Source organism: Cibotium barometz, chromosome 45 (genome assembly GCF_041138505.1).
Source record: "Cibotium barometz isolate CiBa-2024 chromosome 45, ASM4113850v1, whole genome shotgun sequence".
Taxonomy (NCBI): Eukaryota; Viridiplantae; Streptophyta; class Polypodiopsida; order Cyatheales; family Cibotiaceae; genus Cibotium; species Cibotium barometz.
Genome location: NC_141090.1, coordinates 37,055,828 through 37,072,596, shown reverse-complemented (window position 1 = coordinate 37,072,596; position 16,769 = coordinate 37,055,828).

The window sequence follows — 16,769 nt, the reverse complement described above, 5'->3', positions numbered from 1 at the left end:
AATATCTCATTATTTTTGAGTTTAAAACTCCTCCACACATGTGAAATAGGTGCCTCCTTCATGAGGGGAGATCCCCACACTGAGGTGTCAAAAATGCATCATTTCCTCTAAATATCTCTTAATTTTCAACTAATAAACCTTGTACTCAGTCAACTCTTCATCTTATGTGAGCATTTACTCATTTTTGGGAGTTTTTCTTTTATTCTTCAATTTATCTCCTCCCTACACTTGGATTAATCTTATTAGTCCATAGGAACCTTAATTGGAGCATAATTCAAAAATTTCTAAAAATCTAGACCCTTAGGCTAAGGTCCTTTATACCTATTTTTAATTAATTCCAATTGCACATTGAAAAGTTCTTTTTGAATTTCAGTTTAAGGGGAAACCATTTTAGACACTAGGAGGATTTTTATATTGAAAAATATCTCAATTTTGAATTACCTCCCTCTAGACATTTTCTCTCTCTAGGCCAAAACAGATAGAAACAAGATCTGTTATTATTCTGAAAAGGGGATTGATTACAGGGGGAGAATCTGGACATCTTGAGGGTCTGGGGAGGAATCTTACATCCTACCCCACTTAAAAAACGCGAGATGTCCTCATCTCGTTGTAGGTGGAGTATGATCTCTTTCATGTTCTTCTTCTTCTTCAATCACTTCCAGTGTTACTGCCTCTTGGAAGTGGACGGTCGATTTGGGAACATCTCTCTTTGACTTCCCCTATTCTGAGGCAGAGTTCTTGCATTACTTTGGATTGAAACTACGGGTTGGTTAGAGGGTCTACCTCTGGGATTTTCTTGATTTTAGTGGAAAGAAACCTGATTACTCTAGAGGGAAGGAGCTGGAGTCTGGAATCTTGATCCCTGATTTCCCTGCCCCGAAAACCTTGATCCAAAAGGAGTTGGTTAATCCATACTGCGATGTCCAAATCCTTGACAGTTATAGCATTTCAATCCTTTGTTCAAGGGTGGTACTTCTGAAGTTGAATTCCAGAGGATTGGGTTTCGGGAAAAAGGACATTTTTTCCATTCAGGAACTTCCCATATCCTGGGCTTGACCCTGATATCTTTTAGGCGGTGGAAGGCTGGGATCATCTTTTGGAATTAAAAACCTTTTGAAAGGTGATGGTGCTGGCTTTGGCAGGACTTTGACATCAAATGTCTTTGCAAAATCCTTCGCCATATGCACTGCTTCGGCCATGGAAACTGGCTTGGCATTCTTCACCAGGATATTCAAAGGTTCGTTCAGTCCCCGAATGAACCTGGCCACCATCAGCTGTTCTTTACCAGCAGTGGTGAGAATTTGAGGAGGAGAGTGAATGCTTGGTGATATACTTCAATAGTTCTGCTTCCCTGGGTTAACTCTAAGAATTCGTTCATCTTTGTTTCCAAAAAGCCAAGAGGACAGAACCTTATCCTTAGGTAAATTTTGAGATCATTCCATGTTTGGGTATTCCGATCCAGATGGTTTGTCTTGCAATGGTTTCTCCATGCCACTCTGGCTGTTTCTACTATCTTCAGCCTTGCAAGAACCATTTTGCTCTTCTCATTGTACCCAGTGACATCGAAGCACTCTTCCATTGCTTCTATCCACTTTTCCACAGCCTCTCCCAAGTTTTCCCCTTCACCCTTGAAAGGTCCAAGCTGCGATCTATGAAGAGTTTTACGAACATCCAAGTCGAGCTCTTCCTTATCGAGTTGGGGGTTATCATTTCTACCACGACGACCTCGATCCATGTTCCTATCAATACGAAAATTCTTGTTAAGTCCCTTTATTTATGATTCAAATCCGATTTTAGATTCAACTGATTCTGGGATTCTTTAGATTGGACAGCTCTTCACAGAATCATGGGATAAAGATACTCATATAGAACTCATTATCAGATAACAATTCATTCAGAACATATCATTCATATCTTTAACACAATAATGGTCCATTAGATCGAAATTTCTATCTGAACAGTCCTCCATGGGAATTTCAATTAAACAGATTTTTAATTTGACATCCCTTAACTTGATCCACTGGGTCAAGTGTTAACAGTGGCAATTCTTCAGCACAATCCACTAATCTCATAGTGATTTGCTGAAGTCATTAACGTCATTCCAATTAATGAACATCATCACAGGGATAATTCCTCATTAGATTTTGCTCAGCTTATCGCTTTTCAACCAAAATTTAGGAATCATCAGAATCCAAATCAACTCGTCAGTTCTCAACCAAAAATTTAAATCACATCAACCGCATTCAAATTCATCATCTGGATAGCATTTTTCTGCTTATAATTTCAAGATCTTAGATTTACTCGTATATACTGCTGCTAGTAAAGAGCTGCAGTTATACCCTCGGTATATATATGGGTAGTCATGGTCCTTGGAACTATAAGATAAATACCATCATGTCTAGGCCTCAAGCAAGTCGGGGATTCCATATAATTGCGGTACTTCCATCTGAAGACCCAATTACTAATTTATGAATTTCAGTCTGAATATAAATTTGTATGAATTTCATCACACATTTCCAACTTTTTACTGCTACTTCATAAATTTTTGACATTTTCTGCTTCTCAGTTGATCCACTTTAGCCAATTTGCTCTAATACCAGCTGAAAGATCCCTTTCCCCACCGCGCAACGAATTCAGGGGTGCTAGTAGCAGAAGTAGCACTTCTTGCGTGGGGCAGGGTCCCTGACTCGGGGCCTCGCCCACCACACGGATATCCAGACAAGAGACTAATCCATCGGATTCTCCCAAAATCGAACCCGGAAAAACTTCCTTAGCCCAGAAAGCACGGGCGATTCCTCCAGGATAATTTTTCTATAACATAGTCAAAAGCCTTAACCAACTAAATTGATCTGACCGAACCCGTAAGTCCCATAGTCAGATCAAGGAAAAGATTACACTTGGATCATAGAGACCAACGCTTTTATCCTCATTGAGAGGCACAGCCGTTGATTCTTTTCCATAGAATAATTTTTGTCCGGGATTTACTTCATCTATCGTACCATAACAGAATTGAGTCTCAATTTAGGAATCCATCAGTCCAGCCTAACCCCATCCAGTCCCATGGGTTAGCCAACCGCCCAACCACTATAGTGATGGGATCCAATTAGGAATTTGGTTAGGTTTTGTCCCGGGTACTAGGGAAGAAAAGAGTTCCCAGGCCCCCTACCCGGATATTCATGCAAACTTAAAACTAGTCACACCACTTACACACCCAATATGAAATTACCTTTTTCACAGATTCAACTGTCTTTAAAACAATCATTTAATGAAATCAGAGTGTCACTGAGCATAATCCTCCAAAATCTCTGATTGAATCCTAATTTCCAATCATTCTTTCGTCGGTATACCTATGGCATCATTGGGAAAAACCAGAACGCTCACCACCTGTCCATTCAGGGGCCTTTTCGATGGTTCCTAGCTCATAGTACTCGGCAATATATTCTCATAACAAAATGGAATCTCCGTTGAAGATCAGCAAGATCAACCAACAGATCCATATAAAAAGAGTCATGGACTCATCCATTGAGGACCAGCAAGGTCAATCAACCAGATCCATGCCCGAGTTCAGAAAACAACTCTTACTCCTTGTTTTAATATCTTCCACGATGCATGTGTGGGTATCTTCGGCGACCCATAGCCCAAGCAACGTATGGTCAACACCCTCTAGGATCCTTCGTAGGTGACCGGCCGCTTCCTTGGTCCCTTATCCACCGTACCGAAAGCTCAAGACCTCGGCTGACCTTGCTACCTGAGACGTCCTCTATTGCAACTTTATCAGATTAGGTCTCCACGACCTTATTCACAAGACAGTCAAAATGCTTCCCCAGCATTCTTGACATAAAACAGTCATTTAAAAACATATGATAAATACAGTTTCTATAACGAACTCTCGTCTTTCCAATATTGTTCCACATCAATTCTCATTTATTTCAAATGTATACCCATTCTCATCACATCATTTTTCATCTATCACATCTTTTCTCATTTATCCGCATCAGATCTCATTCACTCGCATCTACCCATATCCACATCTCATCACATCATATTCGTTCACATCACACATCACATCTATCTCCATTTACATCACATCACATTCATTCATATTCATCACATTCATTCGTTCATATCCACCACATACATTCTCATAACCATCCCATCACATACATTCTATCCACATTATATCACATCACTTCTATCCACATCATATCTCATTCATACACATCGCATCTCATTCATCCACATCCATCCAATCGTTCACATGTACGACTTCTCACATCTATCCTTTCATTCATATCTATAACTTTACATCCATATATATTTATGTCACATCACATCTCTTTACATCACATCACATTCTTTCAATTACGCATCTATATCCATTCTTTCACAACATATATCCACATCCATTCTTTCACATACTCATCTTCACATCCATTCTTCACATACACATTCACATCCATTCTTTCACATACATCCACTCACATCCCATATCATTCATTTACATCCTGATTCACATCACATCTCATCACATCTATTCACCTCACGTGTCATCACCTCTATTCACATCACATCCATCCATCCATTCATGCACATCTATCGGACTCACATCACACATCTCATCACATCTATTCACCTCACATCTCATCACCTCTATTCACATTACATCTATCCATCCCTTCGTTCTCATCTATCTGATTCACATCACATCTCATCACCTCTATTCACATCACATCCGTCCATCCATTCATTCACATCTATTTGATTCACATCACATCTCATCACATCTATTCACATCACATCTATTCATAGAATTTAAATATAGAATTTAATAGAATTTTAATTTTGATATAAAAATTCTTTATGCATCTATTTATACATAAAAATTAACTTTAATGAGAATAACACTTTTGAAATAAAAATAAATCCTTTATGCATAAAATCAATTTTAATGAGAATAATACTTTTGAAATAAAATAAAATCCTTTATGCATCTTTTTATGCATAAAAATCAAATTTAATGAGAATAACACTTTTATAATAAAAAAAATTCCATTATGCATCTTTCTATGCATAGAAATTAAATTCAATGAAAACAACACTTTTATAAAATAAAAATTTCCATTATGTACCTTTCTATGCATAGAAATTAAATTCAATGAAAATAACACTTTTATAATAAAAACATTTCTATTATGCATCTTTCTATGCATAGAAATTAAATTCAATGAAAACAACACTTTTATGATAAAAATTTCCATTATGCATCTTTCTATACATAGAAATCAAATTCAATGAAAACAACACTTTTATAATAAAAATTTCCATTATGCATCTTTCTATGCATAGAAATTAAATTCAATGAAAACAACGCTTTTATAATAAATTTTTTTCCATTATGCATCTTTCTATGCATAGAAATTAAATTCAATGAAAACAACACTTTTATAATAAAAAATTCCATTATGCATCTTTCTATGCATAGAAATGAAATTCAATGAAAACAACACTTTTATAAAAAAAAAATTTCATTATGCATCTTTCTATGCATAGAAATTAAATTCAATGAAAACAACACTTTTATAATAAAAATATCCATTATGCATCTTTTTATGTATAGAAATTAAATTCAATGAAAAAAACACTTTTATAATAAAAAATTTCTATTATGCATCTTTCTATGCATAGAAATTAAATTCAATGAAAATAAGACTTTTATAATAAAAATATTTCCATTATGCATCTTTCTATGCATACAATTTAAATTTAATAATTAATATCAGTGATATCCATGCATGTTCATAGGTGAATATGTACATGGAGTAAATTAGAATATTTCTTTTAGAATGCACAAATGGTGGGAATTAATCTTTTGGAATATCATAAAAATAAACTTTCTTTTCCACAAAATTCTAGAAAATTTTGCCATAACCTCCTTTGTTTGGCTAACCATTTCTCATTTTTAACATTCTATTTTTAATTTAAATTAACCCCAATTAGATATAAAGGACTCCAATCTACATAATTTTTAATTTCCAAGAGAGTAACAATAAGAAAAGTTTAATTAATCTTTCTGTTAATCATTCTAGGATAAAGAAAGGATGAATTGTAAAGAAGAGAAGGGGATGGCCTTTTCATCAAGGCATAGCATGAGAATTTACTTTAATCAACTAAAAAACAAGAAAATCAAGAAAACCATAGATTTAAAATTAAAAAGTAAGAAAAATTTAGCTTACATGGAGTTGTAAGCTTTTCTTTGGCTTGAGGGATTGAGGGTTCTACTCTTGTTTGAAGCAAGAGTGGCCACCAATTACTTTGGAGAGGATTAAGCCAAAAACAATTGAATTATTAAGAAAATTCAATGTAATTGGCTCTAGGTAGAAGTAGAGTAACAGTGTATAAACACCATTAACCTTTCACAAAGGGGGAGGCTTCTATTTATAGGAAAAAGTGAGCCTCTAACCAAGCAAACTGATTCTAGAATTATCCAGATCAGTTTAGTCAATTTTTGACCATTTTTGGGTCAGTTTAGCTTACTTTTTGGATCTAGTTGAAATAGGAGAGAGGACAGATGAAAATATCTCATTATTTTTTAGTTTAAAACTCCTCCACACATGTGAAATAGGCAACTCCTTCATGAGGGGAGGTCCCCACATTGAGGTGTCAAAAATGCATCATTTCCTCTAAATATCTCTTAATTTTTAACTAATAAACCTTGTACTCAGTCAACTCTTCATCTTATGTGAGTGTTTACTCATTTTTTGGGCTTTTTCTTTTATTCTTCAATTTATCTCCTCCCTACATTTGGATTAATCTTATTGGTCCATAGGAACCTTAATTGGAGCATAATTCAAAAATTTCTAAAAATCTGGACTCTTAGGCTAAGGTCCTTTATACCTATTTTTAATTAATTCCAATCGCACATTGAAAAGTTCTTTTTGAATTTCAGTTTCAATGGAAACCATTTTAGACACTAGAAGGATTTTTATATAGAAAAATATCTCAATCTTGAATTATCTCTCTCTAGATATTTTCTCTCTCTAGGCCAAAACAGATAGAAACAAGATCTGTTATTATTCTGAAAAGAAGATTGATTACAGGGGGAGAAACTGGAGATCTTGAGGGGCTGGGGGGGAATCTTACATCCTACCCCACTTAAAAAAGGCGAGATATCCTCATCTCGTAGATGGAGTATAAGCTCTTTCATCATCTTCTTCTTCTTCAATCACTTCCAGCGTTACTGCCTTGGAAGTGGACGATCGATTTGGGAACATCTCTCTTTGACTTCCCCTATTCTGAGGCGGAGTTCTTGCATTACTTTGGATTGAAACTGCAGGTTGGTTAGAGGGTCTACCTCTGGGATTCTCCTGATTTTGGCGAAAAGAAACCTGATTACTCTGGAAAGAAGGAGCTAGAGTCTGGAATCTTGATCCCTGATTTCCCTGCTCGAAAACCTTGATCCAAAAGGAGTTGGGCAATCCATGCTACGATGTCCAAATCCTTGATAGTTATAGCATTTCACTCCTTTTTTGTTCAAGGGTGGAAGTTCTAAAGTTGAATTCCAGGGGATTGGGTTTCGGGAAAAGGACATTTTTTCCATTCTGGAACTTCCCATATCCTAAGCTTGACCCTAATATCTTTTAGGCGGTGGAAGGTTGGAATCATCTTCTGGAATTAAAAACTATTTGAAAGGTGATGGTGCTGTGGCTTCGGCGGGACTTTGACATCAAATGTCTTGGCGAAATCCTTCGCCATCTGCACTGCTTCGGCCATGGAAATTGGCTTGGCATTCTTCACCCCAGGATATTCAAAGGTTTGTTCAGTCCCTGAATAAACCTGGCCATTGGCTGTTCTTCATCCACCAGCGGTGGTGAGAATTTGAGGAGGAGAGCAAACGCTTGGTGATATACTTCAATAGTTCTACTCCCCTAGGTTAACTCTAAGAATTCGTTCATCTTTGTTTCCAAAAAGCCAGGAGGACAGAACCTCGTCCTTAGGTAAATTTTGAGATCATTCCATGTCTGGGTATTCCGATCCAGATGGTTTGTCGTCTTGCAGTGGTTTCTCCATGCTGCTCTGGCTGTTTCTACTATCTTCAGCCTTGCAAGAGCCATTTTGTTCTTCTCATTATACTCGGTGACATCGAAGCACTCTTCCATTGCTTCAATAATCCACTTTTCCACAGCCTCTCCCAAGTTTTCCCCTTCACCCTTGAAAGGTCCAGACTGCGATCTATGAAGAGTTTTACGAACATCCAAGTCGAGCTCTTCCTCCTTGAGTTGCGGGTTATCATTTCTACCATGACGACCTCGATCCATGTTCCTATCAATATGAAAATTCTTGTTAAGTCCCTTTATTTATGATTCAACTGATTCTGGGATTCTTTAGATTGGACAGCTCCTCACAGAATCATGGGATAAAGATACTCATATAGAACTCATTATCAGATAACAATTCATTCAGAACATATCGTTCATATCTTTAACACAATAATAGTTCATTAGACCAAAATTTCCATCTAAACAGTCCTCCATGGGAATTTCAATTAAACAGATTTTTAATTTGTCATCCCTTAACTTGATCCACTGAGTCAAGTGTTAACAGTAGCAATTCGTCTCAGCACAATCCACTAATCTCATAGTGATTTGTTGAAGTCATTAACCTCATTCCAATTAGGAACATCATCACAAAGACTCATCCCATTCATCCTCATTGGGTTTTGCTCAGCTTATCGCTTTTCAACCAAAATTTAGGAATCATCATTTTTCAATCAGAACCCAAATCAACTCATCAGTTCTCAACCAGAATTTTAAAATCATATCAACCGCATTCGAATTCATCATCTGGATAGTATTTTTTTTGCTTATAATTTCAAGATCTTAGATTTACTCATATATATTGCCAGTAAAGAGCTACAGTTATACCCTCAGTATATATACGGGTAGTCACGGTCCTTGGAACTATAAGATAAATACCATCATGTCTAGGCCTCAAGCAAGTCGGGGATTCCATATAATTGCATTACTTTCATCTGAAGACCCAATCACTAATTTATGAATTTCAGTCTGAATATAAATTTGTATGAATTTCATCACACATTTCTAACTTTTTACTGCTACTTCATATATTTTTGACATTTTTGGCTTCTCAGTTGATCCACTTTAGCCAATTTGCTCTGATACCAGAGCTGAAAGATCCCTTTTCCCACTGCGGAACGAATTCAGGGGTGCTAGCAGCGAAAGTAGCACTTCTTGCATGGGGCAAGGTCCCTCACTCGAGGCCTCACCCATGGATATCCGGACAAGAGACTAATCCATCAGATTCTCCCAAAATCGATTCCGAAAAAACTTCCCTTGCTCGGAAAGCACGGGCGATTCCTCCAAGATAATTTTTCTCTAAGTAGTCAAAAGCCTTAACTAATTGAACTGATCTGACCGAATCCGTAAGTCCCATAGTCAGATCAGGGAAAAGATTGCACTTGGATCATAGAGACCAATGCTTTTTTCCTCATTATTGAGAGGTACAGCCGTTGATTCTTTTCCATAGAACAATTTTTGTTCGGGATTTACTTCATCTATCATACCATAACAGAATTGAGTCTCAATTTAGGGATCCATCAGTCCAGCCTAACCCCATCTAGTCCCATGGGTTAGCCAACCACCCAACCACTATAGTGATGGGATCCAATTAGGAATTTGGTTAGGTTTTGTCCTGGGTACTAGGGAAAAGAGTTCCTAGGCCCCCTAGCTGGATATTCATGCAAACTTAAAACTAGTCACACCACTTACACACCCAATATGAAATTGCTTTTTTCACAGATTCAGTTGTCTTTAAAACAATCATTTAATGAAATCATAGTGTCACTGATCATAATCCTCCAAAATCTGTGGTTGAATCCTAATTTCCAATCATTCCTTCATCGGTGTACCTATGGCATCATTGGCAACCAGAACACTCACCACCTGTCCACTCGGGGGCCTTTTCGATGGTTCCTAGCTCATAGTACTTGGCAATATGATCATGAAAAGCCTTGGTGTATTTGGTGTGAATAAGTCGAGGGGAAGTTGGTTCGATGGATGTTTTTGTTTTATAAAAGTATGACTTTAGAATACAAAACATGTTTAGTAAATAAGCATGCTATTACAAATGTTTTGTCCCACATTGATTCCAGAGAATCATCAGATGGTGTGCCAAACTAGTTTCTAGATTCACATTTGTTCAAATTGGATGTTGAGGTGATGTGGTACAATGAAATGCTAATGTTTCATATACCAGTGGAGCATTTTCAAAAGGAATGTCAAGAGATCATAGACTGGCACTCCATAATAAGGACCTTAATAGTAGTAGGCCAGTTATATACAGGATGTAAATTGATCAGGTTTTGAGGTGTGTACGAGATCATGAGAAGACTACAGTTCTTGTGGAGGCACACTAAGGTGCAAGTGGAGGACATTTCTCAAGTGACATAATAGGTCGTAAGATCTTTCAAGTAGTTTATAGTGATGCATGGAATTATCCATATGCTTGTGATTTTTGCTAGAATTATGTAAAAGCCTGCATTTTTTGACAGAATTATGCAAAATCCTATGATTTTTATACAACCACCTTATACATCCTCTTTTCACTAGTATATGGTCAAAAAGATATGGTACCAATGGAATTTGTTGTTTCAAGTTTTTATGTGGAGGTTACTTCTAGAGTCCCTCTAGAGAGAGTCAATCACTCATTGTCCCTTGAACAATTACTGAGAGAAAAGGATCTACTACAGAGTACTTGGATTATTGGCGTCGTAAACTTTTTATGGATAGGAACTCATAATTCTGAATTTTTGATTTAGGTGACCCAATACTATTGTCTAATTCTAGAGAATCGGTCTACACCACAAAAATCTCGAATTGATGTGGATACATTTAAGTTAACCACATTAAATGGTGTAAAGTTGCTGAAGCCAGTGAATGTTTTCAAATAAAGCCTTACTTTGGCAAACTTCTACATTTTTTTCTAGTATATACTATTTCTATCATGATGAAGGTGTCAATCCATATAGTGTGCATGCATTGGATGGAGTGAAAACCCCTTCATACATCAATGATTCAGCATGGGATGGGATTATTCTTAAATTTTTTGAGTTTCCCTATTATCTCAAATGGTGCAATTCTTGAACTCATCAGCAACATGATGAATCGATGTGTAAGGTTTTGACCTATTACCATCTCTTTTCTCAGGGTCAGGTGCATTGTAATCAAGAATAATAAATATCTAAACAAGATATAAAACCAAATGGACTTACTTAATATTGCTTTAGATATTTATTATTCTTGTTATTGTAATCATGTTTAGCATTTGCTTTAATCCACCTTAGCCTAGCCTAGCCTTGATCCATGTTTCTTAACATGGTATCAAAGCAAGACTAGACTTGGCAAGGTGAATAGATTAGACTTGCATTAGTCTAGGTTGATAGGTTACATTAGATCTTTCTCTTATACTTGCTAAGTGGTCTAAAAAAAGAAGGAATGCTATACAAGAAAGGAGATAGATGGTCTTACACTTGCATCTTAAGAATTAGGGCAATCAAGGGAACAGAGACTAGTAGAGCATCTTGTTGTTCACCATCGAATAACATCAACGATCAACTTGTAGTTCATCAAAAGATTAAGCAACCCAAGTGGCCAAGCAAAACAAGTGTAGAGGAAGCATCACCGACAACCTCCTTTCAGCTCAAGCAAGCAAGTGAACAAAAGAGAATGAGAGAGAGACAGAGAGAGAGAGAGAGAAGTGAATGTAAGCTAGTAGAAAAATTTCTAGATGGTGCGCACTGCAGCAGCAGCAGGTAACGACTTCCTTGACTGTGGTTGCTCCTACTAGTGCTCCAGTTGAGGCTCTACCTTGTAAAAATGTCTCTGGTCGTCTCAAGGCCAACACACTCTTCATGCCCAAGTTTGCGTAACCTTTGAGAATTGTCTCTAAACAATGGGAGCCGCATGAGCTCCATGTTGGTATGGTATGCATTGTACATCATGTGCTTCAATGATTTCGTCATGGTGGGCATCATCATTCACAACTATGCTCTAAGCCAGGGTTGAATGGAAGAGAAGAAGGAAGAGGATGACACGCTTTGGTGCCCGTGCACTTAATTTGTAATCACAACATTTAAAAAAAGTGTGATTCACATGCATATTGCATGTCCTAGGGACGTATTTCATTTCCATGTTTTGCATTGGGATTAGACACTGGCCATATAAGCTCAGACCTCGTCATAAAAATATAGGCTATATAGGCTAAGACCGTACACTGGCCATACAGGCTAAGACCTTCCCGTAAAAATATTGCATTTGTGCTCACATTTATTGGGTCTTAGACACTACCATAGAGACTCAAGAAGCTCATGGTAAGACCACCTGCTACATGATATAATGTCGCATCAGTGTGTAAAAAAAAGAACCAAAGGCACAGTGAAGAGGGCAACGCTGAAATAAAAAAGAAGGAAAGAATTCAAGGAGAAAAAGCCAAAGAGATGTAGAAAGGCATGAAGTCAGCAAAGAGGAAAACTCTAGCAACTCACTACCCAAGCCAACATTGTAAAGGCCACCAAATGAGGAGTCCAAAAATCATTTGAGATGTAACACTCGACCACAAAAGAGTAGCCAAAGTAGCGTCCTAGGGGAGTGAAAATCAACCCAACCATCTCTAAAATAACCTCTGAGCTAGAGAGTAACCAAGCCAAAAGAGCCTTTGAGTTACCCGACCAAGTTAGAAATGAGAGGGGGTGATGACATGTTGTAAACTGTGCGCTTTTGCCGCACAGGTCGTAGATAGCTGGGGACTTGCCGGACACCGTATGCGAGCCACGAATGGCTGCAAGCATACAACCAGGGAAGGAAGCTCAAACAGAATGCCAAAGGGTGTGTCACTCACCGCTCAACCGCTGCCTTGAAGGATTCCCGCGTCGCAGCCGTGAAGAAGGAGCCGCCGTCGCCGCTCTACCGCCTCTCCGCCGCCGCCGTGCCGCTACACAGTGCTCGATCGCTCTCTCACTCTCTCTCTCTCTCTCTCTCACACGCAGGAGAAGGAAACCAAAGAGATAAGGCAAGAGCACTCTTGTATTCACAACACATGAGAATGAGGATTTTAGGGTTACATTTGACTCATATAGGTGACTTGGCCGTTCACACTTGGGCGCCCATACATGGCCGGCCGACCCTAACCCTTATCCTACTGATATCCAAGGTGCGCCTCTCATCGGCGATCACCCAATCCCTTCATCCTTAACATATGGTGCCGACAAGCCCGGCCCATGACTCAGAATATTTAAATTAATGACGTAAAATATAGTATGTCGCAATGTCCGCCATGGGTTAACATGCCCCCCTTCCTGATGTAGATTCCGTCCTCGGAAGCTATGGTATGGTAAGCTCGAGAGGGTTGTTGTGGTAGACCGTCTGCAAAACAGGGAAGTAGAGTGAAGGTATGCTGGAATTCAAAAGATATAAAGTGTATAAATTCAAGCGTGTGAGACCACAATGGATGATGCTATTAGAACTTAGTTTAAGGGTACATGAGTGAGCTAGTGTAGCAAATTAATAAGAGTTTAAAATTATTGAAAGGAATTCAAGAGTTAGCAAGGTGTCAAAGGTTAATCAAGGTTTATAACTGGCCTAAGTCAAGGAAAATAACCAAGCTTAATAAATAAACAGATGACCATACTATGTCTACTCTAAGAACAAGTAGTTACCACGAGCCTAGGGACACAAGAAACATCAGAGTTACAGGAGCCTTTTGCCTTTTTTTTTTTTTTTTTGCACATGACAATTTTTATACACAATGGCGACCTTCTTAAGGCAAAACTAACATCGATCCTGGTACCATGTTTAACATAAGGCATTATCCAGGAATCTATTAGCTCACTTTAGGCAAGGCTACCCCCTACCAACCAAGGCATCGGTCTGGAGTAGAATACTCCTCGCCTACCAAGTATCAATAAGGCGATAGGCCAACATTAAAGCACATCATAGACTTGTATTGCCATTTATTGTAGGCTTTTTTTTTTAAAAGTTTGTTTTGATCTTCGCTCGTGAACTAAAATGTGTTCTTACATCTTTTCGACAAGGGGTAAAATCTATGTCCTAGAGGTCAACACACACACAGCCAGGTGTTCAAACATTAAGATGGTTTGACCCTAGACCTAAGACAATCGTATTCCAAGGTTAACTAAAGACGTCATGCTGCCTAGGAATATTTCCAATAAAGTTAAGCTCATTAATGATTTACACTAGCATGCAAGCAACTTCAAAAACTAAGTAGTACATTGATAATTTCCATGTGGTCATGCATTATAGTTTATGCAATTGATTGAACAGTAAAAACGAAAGAGAGTGGGTATGGAAGAATTACACCTGTAATTGGAGATCTCCTTGATTTGACGAGACAGCTTGCAATTTGATGTAGATATATTTTGATGAACGTTGCGGCAGTCTCTGGACTTGGAAGCGAACCCACCTCAAACTTTTTAACCTGTACAATCAACTAACAAGCACTATACCTCGAGAGGCACATCAGTGTGAAAATTCAAGACTCGTTTAAAGAATCTAAACTAGAAAAAACTTGAAAACACTAACCTACCTACCAGTCACCACACTACTACTGAGGATACGGTAAGAGGATGTTGTAGAGTCCTGGCTCTAGCCCTAAGGCTAAGCCTCTATCCGCATCATCCAAATAAATAAAATCAACCTCAGTAGTGCCATGAGTTTCATCCGTCCATTCATCATTGTCAGATATTTCCTTTTCATTTTCCCATCCACATAGACTCATCAAGAATGTAACCATGCGAGGATAGTCATCTTGTGGAAAAGGAAAGCATTGGGCTATTGGGGATATGTCCTCTATGGAGTAGGGGTCAGTCATGGTTAATAGGCGAATTAGCCATTCTAATTCCTCAACATTTTCCTCTCTGGCTAATACATCTATATGATCCCATTCAGTTTCAATTACAGGATAGCACATGTGAAATATCTGAGAAAGGTACAGATGATACCTCTCATCAAAGGCGGGAGTGGATGAAGTGTATGATGATCGTGCATCTGCCATATCTGCAAACACAGATATAGCATCAGTAGGTTTGTGAGACAGGTCAATCTAGTTCTTGATTGTATACGGATATTTATCCTCTTTTTGTGCTCTTGCTCTTTTTACTATTTTTTGTTTTTCTTTTCTTTGTTTTGTTTTTTTTTTTGTTTTTTATAATGTATGAAGCTATATATATACATCCCCTTGAATTTGGCAATTACATGGTCAGGGGAGAAGGTTAAGGAGGAAGCATTAGAATGTCGAGCGTGAGTACATGCTCCCCCTTTCCTTGGGTAGATCATATTATTTGCAATGATGTTGCAGCCTCTTGGAACCAATTTGTCCAGCGGGTCATAGGTTGTGATGTGGGCAGATAGCTTTTTATGACCCTTGTGGCCACATCCAATTGCAAAGATGGTAGTGTACGCTCCCATTGACGAATGGAGGAAATGGTTTCCATCGATACTATTACAAGGGGAGATGTAGGCTCATCAGTTTTTTGTTGGGTGTTGACAAGAGTAGGTGTAGAGCATGTAGAAACTTCTATATGAGTGTGTGCCTGGCATGAGGAGCTAGAAGCTTCATGTGGCTCCCCCCTTCCTGAGCTAGGTGGTAATGATCGATATCGTTTGGGAATCCAAACTAACTCTGGAAGTGGTGCGGAGCACTTTGTTACCTTTCCCTTACCACGGTCTTGAATTGTCATTGGGGTGGCAACAATTGGTTTGCAAGGTTTTACAGGTGATGTAGAGGGATTCACCTTATGTTTAGGGACCCAAATCTGGTCATTCCCCTCGTAGTACCCTTGGGCTACTAATAATTTTTTAGGGATCCATCGCGATGTTACATTGCCCTTTCTCGGGTGGGTAGCTGCTTTCCTTTTACGAGGCTTCTTGGTGGCTGAACGAGATTGAGCAGGGGAAGTAGCTGTTAACGAAGCTTTGGGGACCCATTTGTATGTACTCTTTGGCATAGTAAGTGAAGCTTTAGGGACCACCTTGCCTGTTTCCACTCTTGGCATTGAAGCGTTAGAGGGGTGGCCAACAATCAAAGATGGTTTTGCCACTGGACTTTGTGATTTTTCGTTATCTAATATTTGAGTGGATGACTTAGGTGCGGGATTTTGAGCGGTCAGACCTAGTGTTGGTTCTTGCGTTGTGACTTGTCTGGTTGCCCAATCGATATTGCACTTGGTGGCCATCATCCATTTGCGCCCTAAGATTACAGTCCCTCCCATGGTACCAGTAGGCATAACCAAAAAGCTTTGAATTATGGTTCCCTTGTCATAGGCAACCGGAGTGTGCAGAATTCCTGATACAGGGGTTTTCTTCTTGTTGATTCCTTGAACTTGGATAGAACTCTTGGTTAAAGGTGGTTTTCCCAGTTGACACCACACGCCATATGATAGCAAATTATGTTGAGCTCCTGTATCCAATAATGCATTATACAGCACCTCCCCGTAAGGACTCTGTAACTCAATTGGGTATCTTAGAGGTGGGTCAGATTCCAGTGCATCCTCCTCTGCTTCCTCAAAAAATACTTGCGTAATTTTCAAGTTGGCTTCTCGTTGTCGCCTAGCACGCTGTTGACGTTCTTTGGCTTCGACTCTCGCTTGTATCTTTTTAAGCTCAGCTTGTTCTTTAGCTGCCTTCTTTTGATGGATTGCATGTAACTCCTCCTGGCTTAGGGGGTCATAGTATCTTTTG